Here is a 12236-nt window from a genome sequence, read left to right as displayed (position 1 = left end):
CTTACAAAGTCATGCTGTAAGCAAAATAACTTATTATACTTACTAGTAATTTTTTTGTCAACAACATTACGAAACGTTCGCCCGTCCATCCTGTACCATACGTGATCTTGTTTTGATGTTATGATGGTCGTGGTTAAACATCATACATTGTGTTGCCATCCATTTTTGAAGTCTTTATACATCGATTGTTCGTGCATTTTTATGTTTATAGAAGCGCACTTAAGTACGCATTATGTCGAAGTTGTTGAAATTATTGAAAATAAATAAACATCAATTGTGAGAACAGATGATAAAACCAGCCTTGTCGGGAATCGAACCAAAATCGACTGCGTGCATGTAAACATGTGAATGACGTTTGACTTTTATTGGAACGTAAACTTATCAGTGCTTTCTTCAACCGGATCGGCTACTTCGGAAGGCAAGCATACTAAACTTTGCACCACCGTCGCTCACCAACTACACAGTAACTATACCGTAACCTTTATTTCGTACGCTAACGCGTCATATCGGTACAGAGAAAGTCAAAGAGTGAGCCTTGTATACCATGCTATCATCATATTATGATTTACAATATTTACAATATTAAAGTTTATATATCATTTCCAACATAGCCATACAATAAGTCATATAACGTACTAAAATATATTAGTAAATTTTCGATAGCATAACGTTAGTCTTGTCTATTATCAACGTTATGGGACATTTTACGATCCAGCCTGTACCATATGTGTGCGTTTACTGTACATAATGAACTTTTAGAAGCTTTATACCGTGAAAGATTGTTAAATAGTCAATGTCCTTTAAACGTATCCCAAATTGTACAATCATGGTCACCATATTGTTTCAGATTCGCAAATTTCGTTGTAGATATGATATTTGTGAGAAAATAGTAACATTGAACCTTTACAATGCTCTAAAATATCTATTATATGCATCTTTTGACGGTTAAAAAACAGGAAATTATGAAGCGTTGCAACGCTAAATGATCGAATAATTTGGAGAGTTCTGTCGTTTTCATAATAGATACTACGAGGATTGATCATATAAAGTATAAAATACATCTCTCCTTGTATGAGCACGGATGGTCGAGTGGTCTCAGCAATAGACTTTTACTCCAGGGGTCAGTTAATCGAGCCCAGTTGAGGTTTACTTTTTTTCTTTCATTAATTGTATTATCCCCCGTCATAGGCGGAAGGATAATGTTTTGGCGACGTCCGTCCGTCTTTCCGTCCGTCTTTCCGTCCGTCCGCCCGGAGCCATATCTTGGATGTGCTTTGGTTCATTTCATTGAAACTTGGTATGAGTATATATATATATATATATATATATATATATATATATATATATATATATATATATATATATATATATATATATATATATATATATATATATGGATAAGGGGATGATGCACGCAAAATGACATTGAACACCATCTGTTAATAACGGAGTTATGGCCCTTTGTATCTTGAAAAAAAAGCTTTTTAATATAAGCTTTGAGCTTTATCTCCATTAACACATGAGCCAGAGCCATGAAACTTGCCATAGTTGTTCTCAATCACTAGGGGTGCTTCACATTTAACACCCATAATCCTAGGGGCTAAGGTCAAGGTCACACATTGAGGTTAAAGGGTGTTGTCCATCCGTCCAGAAAACTTTTGTGTCCAGACGCATATTTGCGGGGGAATATCAATTCAACGAATTTGCTTGTTCTTGTTTTTTTTCTAGAGCTTTTTAGATCCAATGTTTACATTTATTAATATAAAGCATTTAATGACAAACTTCAATGACAAACTGCCGAAATCTGTTAAAAGGTCCCTTTTACATATGAATTATGTTCAACGTCAATAGGAACGTAAATTAATCTGTTGCGCTGCATCGTACATTTTATGTGACTGTCGAAGTTGTGGTTTTTATTGACAGCAAAAACATAAGTATTGTAGCAACTGCGGCAAAATAAAACAACATACGAAAAACGCTGTTGACGCCTCACGATCTTCATCAGCGGCCATTTTTTTATTTTCAGATGTTTTATTATGAACGGAAATGACGTCGTGCATTTTCGGCGTCAACGTTGTTTACGCGCCCTTTTATTATCGTTTATTCTTGCACGTTGATGCCATATGGTCGGTATGTCCTTAGTTTTGACTTCCACAATTGCTCCATGGTTTTGCGGTACTCGTCCGACCCGCTGAGTTTTTCGAGTCCCATTATTTGTAAATCATCCATGGAATGTCCGTCTGTGTAGAAATGTTCAGCTACCGGGTCACTGTGCTGTGTGCGAATACGCGACAGATTTAATAGATGTCGCTGGTACAGAGTTCCGCCGGTCTCTCCCACATACACGAACCTGCGACAGCGTACACAACATTGGATGATTTGCAATCAAAATTGTTTCTGACGCTGTACTTCCTGCCGCTGGGATCTGCGAAATATTCCGCCTTCATCATGTACGTGCAAATGGCAAATCTCTGCGCCCCACAGGGCCCGCACATATTGGGATTTCGGAAGAACATCCTATTGTGTTTTTGTCGCATATATCGAATATTGACTCATGAATTAAATACGTTGTATGTCTTGTTATTTGGCTCTATAAGAAATTATTTGTTAACTTTAATTTTTTAAATCGAAAGACACAAACCATGGCCTGCATAGCTCATTCGCTGACTTTAGCTCTACCGATATGACACGTCAAAGTATGAAATAAAAAATAAGGTAGAGTAGCGTCATATACATTGAGCGTCGGGGATGTAAAGGTTAGCATGGTTGCCTTACAAGCAGCGTATCCCGTTTAGAATCCCGACCGAAAGTAACCTAAGTCATCTAAACACCCGAATCCAGAGTGCATTTCTCTACAGAGAAATCAGGCGTGAATATTAACATATGAATTATGTTCAACGTCAATAGGAACGTAAATTAATCTGTTGCGTTCCATCGTGCGTTTATGTGACTGTCAAAGTTGTGGTATTTATTGACAGAAAAAAACACAAAAGTATTGTAGCAACGACGGAAAAAAAAACATACGTCGGCCGAGATCGAACCCGGATCGGCTGTTTGGAAGGCCACCATGCTAACCTTTACACCAACGACGCCCAACGTATATGACGCTACTCTACCATAACTGTTTTTTGGTACGTTAACGTGTCATATTGGTATAGAGAAAGTCAACGAGTGCGCCGAGTATATCATGTGTTTGTGTCTTCCGATCTGCAATATTAAAGTTAAGAAATGATTTCAAATATAGCCAAGAAAAAAGCCTTACCATTTATTTAATTTATTTGTTCAGTGAATTCATATGGAAAGCATAACGTTAGTCTAGTTCCGAATCAACGTTATGGGCATTGTACGATCCAACCTGTACCATATGTGTGCTCATTATGCTGGTCCTTGCTAATAATCGCGCATCTTTCTGTTATTAACTTTTGCGGGCGTTATACCACACCGTATTACGCGTCACGTCGATGGCAGAATGTTCCGTCGATGACAGATAGCTTTACTCGACCGCGTAAACAGGTAGGTTACAAATTCGTTCGATATAATTATATAAAGCAAGTAAGGCCAAAATCGTTGCAACGAACATATTGTCCATTGACTGAGGACGCCACCAGGTAATTTTGGACTCGTAGTTCAAGTTTTTAAAGAAATGTGAACGAGTTAAAAGTGACAGTTTCCAAAAAATCATGAAAAATGACTGATTTTTGTTGAAAATATCTCAAATTTGAAATAAATGACTTGATTTCGTGTTATACACATACGCATTTATCTCTTAGGGATACGTAAGCCAAATATCCGCCCTTTGAGTTGTTTAATGAACATGTTACAGGCGTCCAAACTGACCCCGTCGAAAAAAAACACTGTTTTGAACTCCGACAAGTCATATTAGTATACCAGTAAGTCCTGTAGGTCCGTGCATTATAACCATTACAATTTTTAAGTGAAAACAAAACAAAACACATAATCTGATTTAAAATTTAATGATAACAATTGTATTTCTAAGATGATAATTATCTAATATTGCTTTTATTGAACAAGTACGTTTAACAATATAAATACAAGTCAAACGTATTTTGATGGAGATAGTAAGTCATCTAGAGGTTTTGTTTTGTATGTTTTACTTGTAACTTATACGTATGATTATGTTATTTTTTGCATCGGGCGTTTCTTGTTAAGTCGTCTGGAAAGCCAGCGATAGAGGTAAAACTAAAAGTTTTGGACTCGAAAACACGCTGATAAAAATTAAAAAATTCTCAATTTATCTATATCGGTGGGTTTCCAGATGACTAAAGACGAGACGCTCAATGCAACGTATAGTAAAATAATTCGTTGAAGTAACAATTTAGATGTACAATCTAAACCTCTCTCACATTATACGTTTTCACAGACATGCCATTCTAACACAAACAACGATGTTTCTTACAACATACACGTAATTTTATATCTCAGAATTTTAAAGTCGCAGTATACGTTATATAGGAAAAATGACGAACCCGATAGTGTTTGATATGTAACAATAATGTTAAACTGTCCATATTCGACGTTTGTTTTGAGAATAATGTAACACAGTTGTAGCAGGGAGATTGCAGATTTTATGTTTTTGTTTACATGTTTTTACTGATACAGTTCTAAATAAAGTTTTATCAGATGAATTGTGATGTGTTGTTGAATATCTCCAAGACCTTTGCGGATATGGGCTAAAATCTTGGATTCGTCGCATGCATGAAATTGTCTCACGCCCCTTTGTCCATGCGCAAGTTGATCTGGAGCCGATATCTGTCCTTTCTTTCGTTTCTGCTTCTTGCGATTTCTTTCTGTAGTGTCAAAGAAGTGGTCTCTGAAAATTTATATAAGCTTTTCTATATAACAGGTATGGACAGTTACATGATAGCGATACATAGTTTATATTTTAATATCACTAAATATGATTCCAACTATCATTAAATATACATGTACTTATTCATTGTCATTGTTACATATCTTAGAACACATTAAGACGGAACATTCTGCCGGATAAATATCAATAATCCTTTGTTCAGTAGCCTTGACGACACGTTTTCTCATTCAGTTCCAGCTCCCTGTACTTAATGGTTAAAGATTCGTGGTGTTCTATGAGGTTGTGTACAGTGTCTTTGTGGACATCAAACTCAAGAGTCACAGTAATAACACCTGAACCTCTTCATGGTGACGGTTTTCTACAAAAAAAAAACACCCTCATTATATTATATTATAGCATCATTATATATATTATATAGGTATCATAATCAATTTTATTGAACATAGTATTCATACACTTACTGCATACATAACCTTCTTTTCTTAAGAATATATTACAAAGGACAGTTTCGCTTCTCAATTGTGTATAAAAGTACAAAAAGGAGAGAGAAATAAATAAAATTGTTATTTTGACAATCTGTCATCTACGTTAGCATTTTCTACAGCGTTTCTGCCATCAGCGGCATCATTTAAAATACATATCTGCCAACTACGGCACCAATATTTTTTCGACGGGGTCAGTTTGGACGCCTGTAACATGTTCATTAAACAACTCAAAGGGCGGATATTTGGCTTACGTATCCTTAAGGGATAAATGCGTAAGTATATAACACGAAATCAAGTCATTTATTTCAAACTTCAGATATTTTGAACAAAAAGCAGTCATGTTCAATGATTTTTCGGAAACTGTCACTTTTAACTCGTTCACATTTCTTTAAAAACTTGAACTACGAGTCCAAAATTACCTGGTGGCGTCCTCAGTCAATGGACAATATGTTCTTAGCAACGATTTTGGCCTTACTTGCTTTATATAATTATATCGAACGAATTTGTAACCTACCTGTTTACGCGGTCGAGTAAAGCTATCTGTCATCGACGGAACATTCTGCCATCGACGTGACGCGTAATACGGTGTGTATACCGTGATCCAAAATTCTACAATCTTGGCGAGCATGTTGTTTTATGTAATGTAAAGTAATTTAAGTCCACTAAACACGCGAATCTAAAGTTCAATTGTTTAGAGAGAAATCATACGTGCATATTAAAGGGGCATTTTCACAGATTTTGGCATGTATTGAAGTTTGTCATTAAATGCTTTATATTGTAAACATCAAAAAAGCTCCATTAAAATCAAGAATAATATTAAAGAAAAAAAAGTAACCCTCAACTGGGCTCGAACCACTGACCCCCGGAGTAGAAGTCTATCGCTTAGACCACTCGGCACTCCGTTTTCATACAATGAGTGATGTATTTTGTACTTTATATAAGAAATCATCGTAGTATCCCAAAATATAACGACAAAAAATAGAACTCTCCAAATTATTAAATCGTTTCTTGTTGCAACGCTTTATAATTTTCAGGTTGTTTAAATCGTCAAAAGATGCATATAATGGATATTTAGGAGCATGTTTAATGTTGAGTATTACCGTTTCCTCACAAATATCATTACTAAAACGAAAATTTTAGAATCTGAAACAATTAAATTTTTATTTTGCCAATTTACCAAAACGCGAAAAGGCCCTTTAACATATGAATTACGTTGGACGTCAAAATGAACGTAAACAAATCTGTTGCGCATTACAGTGTGTTTTATGCGACTGTCGAAATTGCAATAACAAATGAAAGCAACAAACATAAGTATTGTAGCAACAGCGGCAAAAACATGCGTCGGCCGGGAATCGAACACGGATCGGCTGCTTGGTAGGTAAACCATGCTAACCTTACACCACCGACTCTTACTATAAATGACATTTTTCTATTGCAGCCTTTATTTCTAACGTTAACGTGTCGTATCGTATTTTCTCTCATTTAATTTATCCTCAATTGTTCAATCATGGCCAACATGTTATTTTGTGTTATGAAAAGTAACTTAAGTCCACAAAATACGCGAGTTAAAAGTTCATTATCTTCATAGAAATCATGCGTACATGTTAACATATTAATTACGTTCAACGTCAGAAGGAACGCAAATTCATATGTTGCGTTTTACAGTAAGTTTCATGTGACTGTCGAAGTTGTGGTAATTACTTAAATAACCAAACGTATTTTATAAACAGCTTTTATTTTTTTTTGCGTCGGCCTGGAATCGAACCCGGATCGGCTTCTTGGAAGGCAACCATGTTGACCTTTACACCATCGACGCTCATTTACTAGAACGTTTTTCTACCGTAACCTTTATTTCATACGTTAACGTGTCATATTAGTATAGACAAAGTCAACAAATAAGTCGTGTATACCATGTTTTGTCTCTTCAGATCTACACATTTTAAAGTTAAGATATCATTTCTAACATGGTCATGTAATAAGCCGTATTTCACGTATAAGTAAATCTTAACAATTCATAACGTCAGTCTTGTTCAAGAGCATAAAGTTATGGGACATTATACAATCCATCCTGTACCATACTAGTATTTGTGCTTTTTTATGATGGTCATAGATAATCATCGCGCATCTTTCTGTCACAAACTTTTTTAGGCTTTATATATTGAAAGATTGTTAGACAGTTCATTTTCTTTCTTGTAATGAATCCAAAATTTTACAATTTTAGCCACCATGTTGTTCTATGTAATGAAAAGTAACCAAAGTCCACTAAACACAAAATCCAAAGTGCAATTCTCTACAGAGAAATCATGCGTGAATATGAACATATGAATTACTTTGACGTCAATAGGGACGAAAATTAAACTGTTGCGCCCCATCTTAAGTTTTATTTGACTGTCAACGTTGTGGTTATTATTTACATCAACAAACCAAATTATTGTTGAAACTGCGGCAGAAAACATGCGTCGGACGGGAATCGAATCTACTAAAGTTAAGATAATATTCCAAATATAGCCATGCAATAAGGCATAAAACGTATTGAATTTATTTGTAAATTTTCGATGCATAACGTTAGTCTAGTCTCTTGTCAACGTTACGGGACATTGCACAATCCAGCCACATTTACCATATGTTTTCTCGTTATGATAGTCGTTGCCTATCATCGCGCATCTTGCTGTAATAAACTTTTCCAGACTTTATACATTGATAAATGGTTAAATTGTTATTGTTCGTTCTTTAAATTTATCCATAATTATACATTCTTAACCTCCATGTTGTTGTGAGTAATGTAACTTAACCAAAGTCCCAAAACACACAAATCTAAATTGAAATTAGTTACAGCAAAAATCATGCGTGCATGTAAAATTATGAATTACGTTCGACGTCTAGAGGAACGTAAAATAATCCGTTACGATATACAGTACATTGTATGCGACAGTCGAAGTTGTGGTAATTATTGAAATAAACAAACAACAGTAGCAATTACGGTTATAAAAAAATGCGTCGGCCGTGAACCCTGATCGGCTGCTTGGAAGGCATCCATGCTAACCTTTACACAACCGACGCTCATGATAAAATTGCTATTGTAACGTGACGTTTATTTTGAACGTTGACGTTTCATATCGTTCAAGGCCAATAACGTTGATAAGAGACTAGACTAACGTTATGCTATCGAATATTAACTAATAAATTAAATACGTTGTATTGCTTGTTTTTGGATATACTAGAAATTATATCTTAATTATAATATTGTAGCTCTCAAGATGCAAAAACATGGTATGCACGGCTCACTCATTGACTTTTTCTATACCGATATGACACGTTAACGTTCAAAATAAAGGTTATGGTAGAGTAGCGTCATATATATTTAGCGTCGGTGGTGTAAAGGTTACCATGGTTACTTTCCAAGCAGCGTTTTCCGGTTAGATTCCCGGCCGAAAGTAATCCAAGTCCACGAAACACACGAATCCAAAGTCAAATTGTCTACACAGAAATTATGTGTGAATTTTAACATATGAAATATGTTCAACGTCAATAGGAACGTAAATTAATCTGTTGCGCTCCATCGTACGTTTTATGTGACTGTCGAAGTTTTGGCATTGTAGACAGTAGACACAAAAGTATAATGGCGGCAAAAAATGCGTCGGCCGGGAATCGAATCAGGATCGACTGCTTGGAAGGCAACCATTATAACCTTTAAACCACCGACGACGAATATATATGACGCTACTCTACGGCAACCGTTTTTTCGTACGTTGACGTGTCATATCGGTATAGAGAAAGTCAGAGACTGAGCCGTGTATACCATGTGTTTGTGTCATCCGAGATGCAGTTATTATTTCAAATATATCCAATAAAAAAGCAATACCATGTATTTAATTTATAAGTACATTTCGATAGCATATGTTAGTCTAGTTCCGAATCCACGTTGTAGGACATTGTACATTCCAGCCTCTTCCATATGTGTGCTCCTTATGATTGTCCTTTCTAATCACCCCCCCCCACATCTTTCTTTAATTAACTTTTTCGGGCGTTAAACCTTGATAGATTATTAAACAGTTAATGTCCTTTCTTTGAATTTATCCATAATTCTACAATCTTTCCGAGCATGTTATTTTGCTTAAAGTAAGTATCTCAAGTCCACTAAACACACAAATCCAGAGTTCAATTATCTAGAGAAAAATCATGCGTGCATATTAACATATGAATTACGTTCGACGTTAACTAAACTGTTGAGCATTACAGTGCGTTTTATGCGACTGTCGAAATTGCAATAATAATTGAAATTAACAAACACAAGAATTGTCTCAACAGCGGCAATAAAACATGCGTCGGTCGGGAATCGAACCCGGATCGGCTGCTTGGAAGGCAACCATGCTAACCTTTACACAACCGACGCTCATATTGATCTACTTTTACACGATTACGCACGTTAACGTTACATATCGGTATTGAGAACGTCAACGTGTCAAATATGTTTTGTCAATTCCGTGTACAATATTGAAGTTAATATATTGCGCAAAACAAAGCCATTGAGTTTGTCATATAACGTTTTTAACTTCATAGTTAATTCTCGAAAGCATTGCATAATGTCTGCAATTAGTTTTGAACATTGGACCAGCCAGCCTGTACTATACGCGTGTTTTTCTTATGATGGATGTAATTAAACATTACATGTCTTGTTGCAATCCACCGACGCTTACTAGCTACAACGTTACTCTACCGTAACCATTATGTCGTACGTTTACGTGTCATATCGGTTTAGAAAAAAATGAACGAGTGAGCGGTTAATATCATATTTAATCTCATCTTATGTACAATATTACAGTTAAGTTATAATTTCTAACAAAACCATGCAATAAAGACATATAATGTACTTAATTGTTTGGTAAATTTTCATATTTTCTATAGCATAATGTTTGTCATGTCTGTTATCAACGTAATGGGACATTTTTCTATCAAGCCTGTACCATATGTGTGCGTTTACTGTAATTAACTTGTCCAGGCTTTGTACCTTGAAAGATTGTCAACAAGTTAATTTCCTTTCTTTAAAAGTATCCCCAATTGTACAACCACGGCCACCATCTTTTTTATTTAAAACAAAATAAACCAAAGTCCACTTAAAACTCGATTCCAAAGTGCAAAAATATTGAGAGAAACAATGCGGGCATATTAACATTATATTAAATTTCGTCCAATCTCAATTGGAACGTCAATTAATCCGTTACACTCTACATAACGTTTAATATGACCGTCGATATTGTGGTATTATTGAAATCAACAAACCAATCTATCTTCGCTATTGAGGCAAATAACATGCAAATAGCATGCGTCGGCCGGTAATCGAACCCGGATCGGCAGCTTGGAAGGCAACCATTTTGACCTTTGCACCTCCGACGCTCACTATCAATGATGTTTTTCTATCGTACATTAGATTCATTGAAAGAAAGTAAATAACATATTTAACAATATACCAATGTATAAAGCCCGATAATTGTTAGTACAGCCAGATGCGCGTTCACTATCAATGAAGGAAGACACAAAATCATTTTATACACGGCTCAGTCGCTGACTTTCTTTTTACCGATATGACACGTCAACGTACATACTAAAGGTTACGGTAGTGTAGCGTCATATTTATTGAGCCTTGGCGGTGTAAAGGTTAGCATGGTTGCCTTCCAAGCAGCGTAACCCGGTTAGATTCCCGATCGAACGTAACCGAAGTCCACTAAACACCCGAATCCAAAGTGCAATTCTCTACAGAGAAATCATGCGTGAATATTAGCAAATAAATTATGTTCAACGTCAATAGAAACCTTAATTAATAAGTTGCGGTCCGTCGTACGTTTTATGTGACTGTCGAAGTTATGGTATCTATTTACAGCAAAAACAAAAGTATTGTAGCAACGGAGGCAAAACCATGCGTCGGCCGGGAATCAAACCAGGATCGGCTGCTTGGAAGAAAACCATGCTTACCTTTACACCGACGACGACAATATTGTCTACCATAACCGTTTCAGTTGTTCGCTTGCGAACAACTAAAATTAAGAGCAAGTTATTGCAAGCCAGTTTTGCTAATGACTTAAAACCTGATAACGGCCGCATCTGCGCCGAGAATTAATTCGCGGCGCTGTTTCAGTTCTTGAACTACAATCATTTACAAATTGACACATACTATGAACATTATGTCAAATGAAAAGATCGTATATGTTAAAAGTAAAAAAAATGTTTGAAGCTGTACGTATCGCGGAAGAGTAAGTTTATTAAAAAATAAAATAGTCCACTACGTTCTACGTCAGTCAAGTTGTATTTTTGCGAAGCACAGTTCATTCAAAATCTTAGGCTATTAATAGATCAGAGAAAATAAAACGATTGCTGATCAACAATGAGATTTTAATACACTATAATGCGTCTTTTGCGTAACCTCGTTGGTTGCTCTTGGCTGATTTCTGGTAGTACAGCGGGGTGGGGGGAGGGATCTTTTATGGCTGGGGAATGTGCAGAAGGACTTCTAATTGAACTTTGATATTCATTTTATACTTTTAAATGAATGAAATGAACTATTTAACAATCTGTCAAGGCATAAAGTCTGGAAAAGTTTATCACAGTAAACGCGCACATATGGAACAAGCTGGATAGTAAAATGTCCCATCACGTTTATAAGACAAATGACAAACGTAATGCTCTAGAAAATTTACCAACACATGAAGAACGTTATATCGCTTATTGCATGGCTATGTTAGAAATGATAACTAACCTGTAATATTATATATCAGATTAGATTAAAACAAGATACCCACAGCTCAATCGTTGATTTTCCCTATACCAATATAACACGTAAACGTACGACATAAAGGTTACGGTAGAGTTACGTTGTTGATAGTTAGCGTCAGTGGATTGCAACAAGATGTGTGATATTTTATTAC

Source organism: Dreissena polymorpha, chromosome 14 (assembly GCF_020536995.1).
Source record: "Dreissena polymorpha isolate Duluth1 chromosome 14, UMN_Dpol_1.0, whole genome shotgun sequence".
Classification (NCBI taxonomy): Eukaryota; Metazoa; Mollusca; class Bivalvia; order Myida; family Dreissenidae; genus Dreissena; species Dreissena polymorpha.
This window is presented reverse-complemented; position numbering follows the sequence as displayed.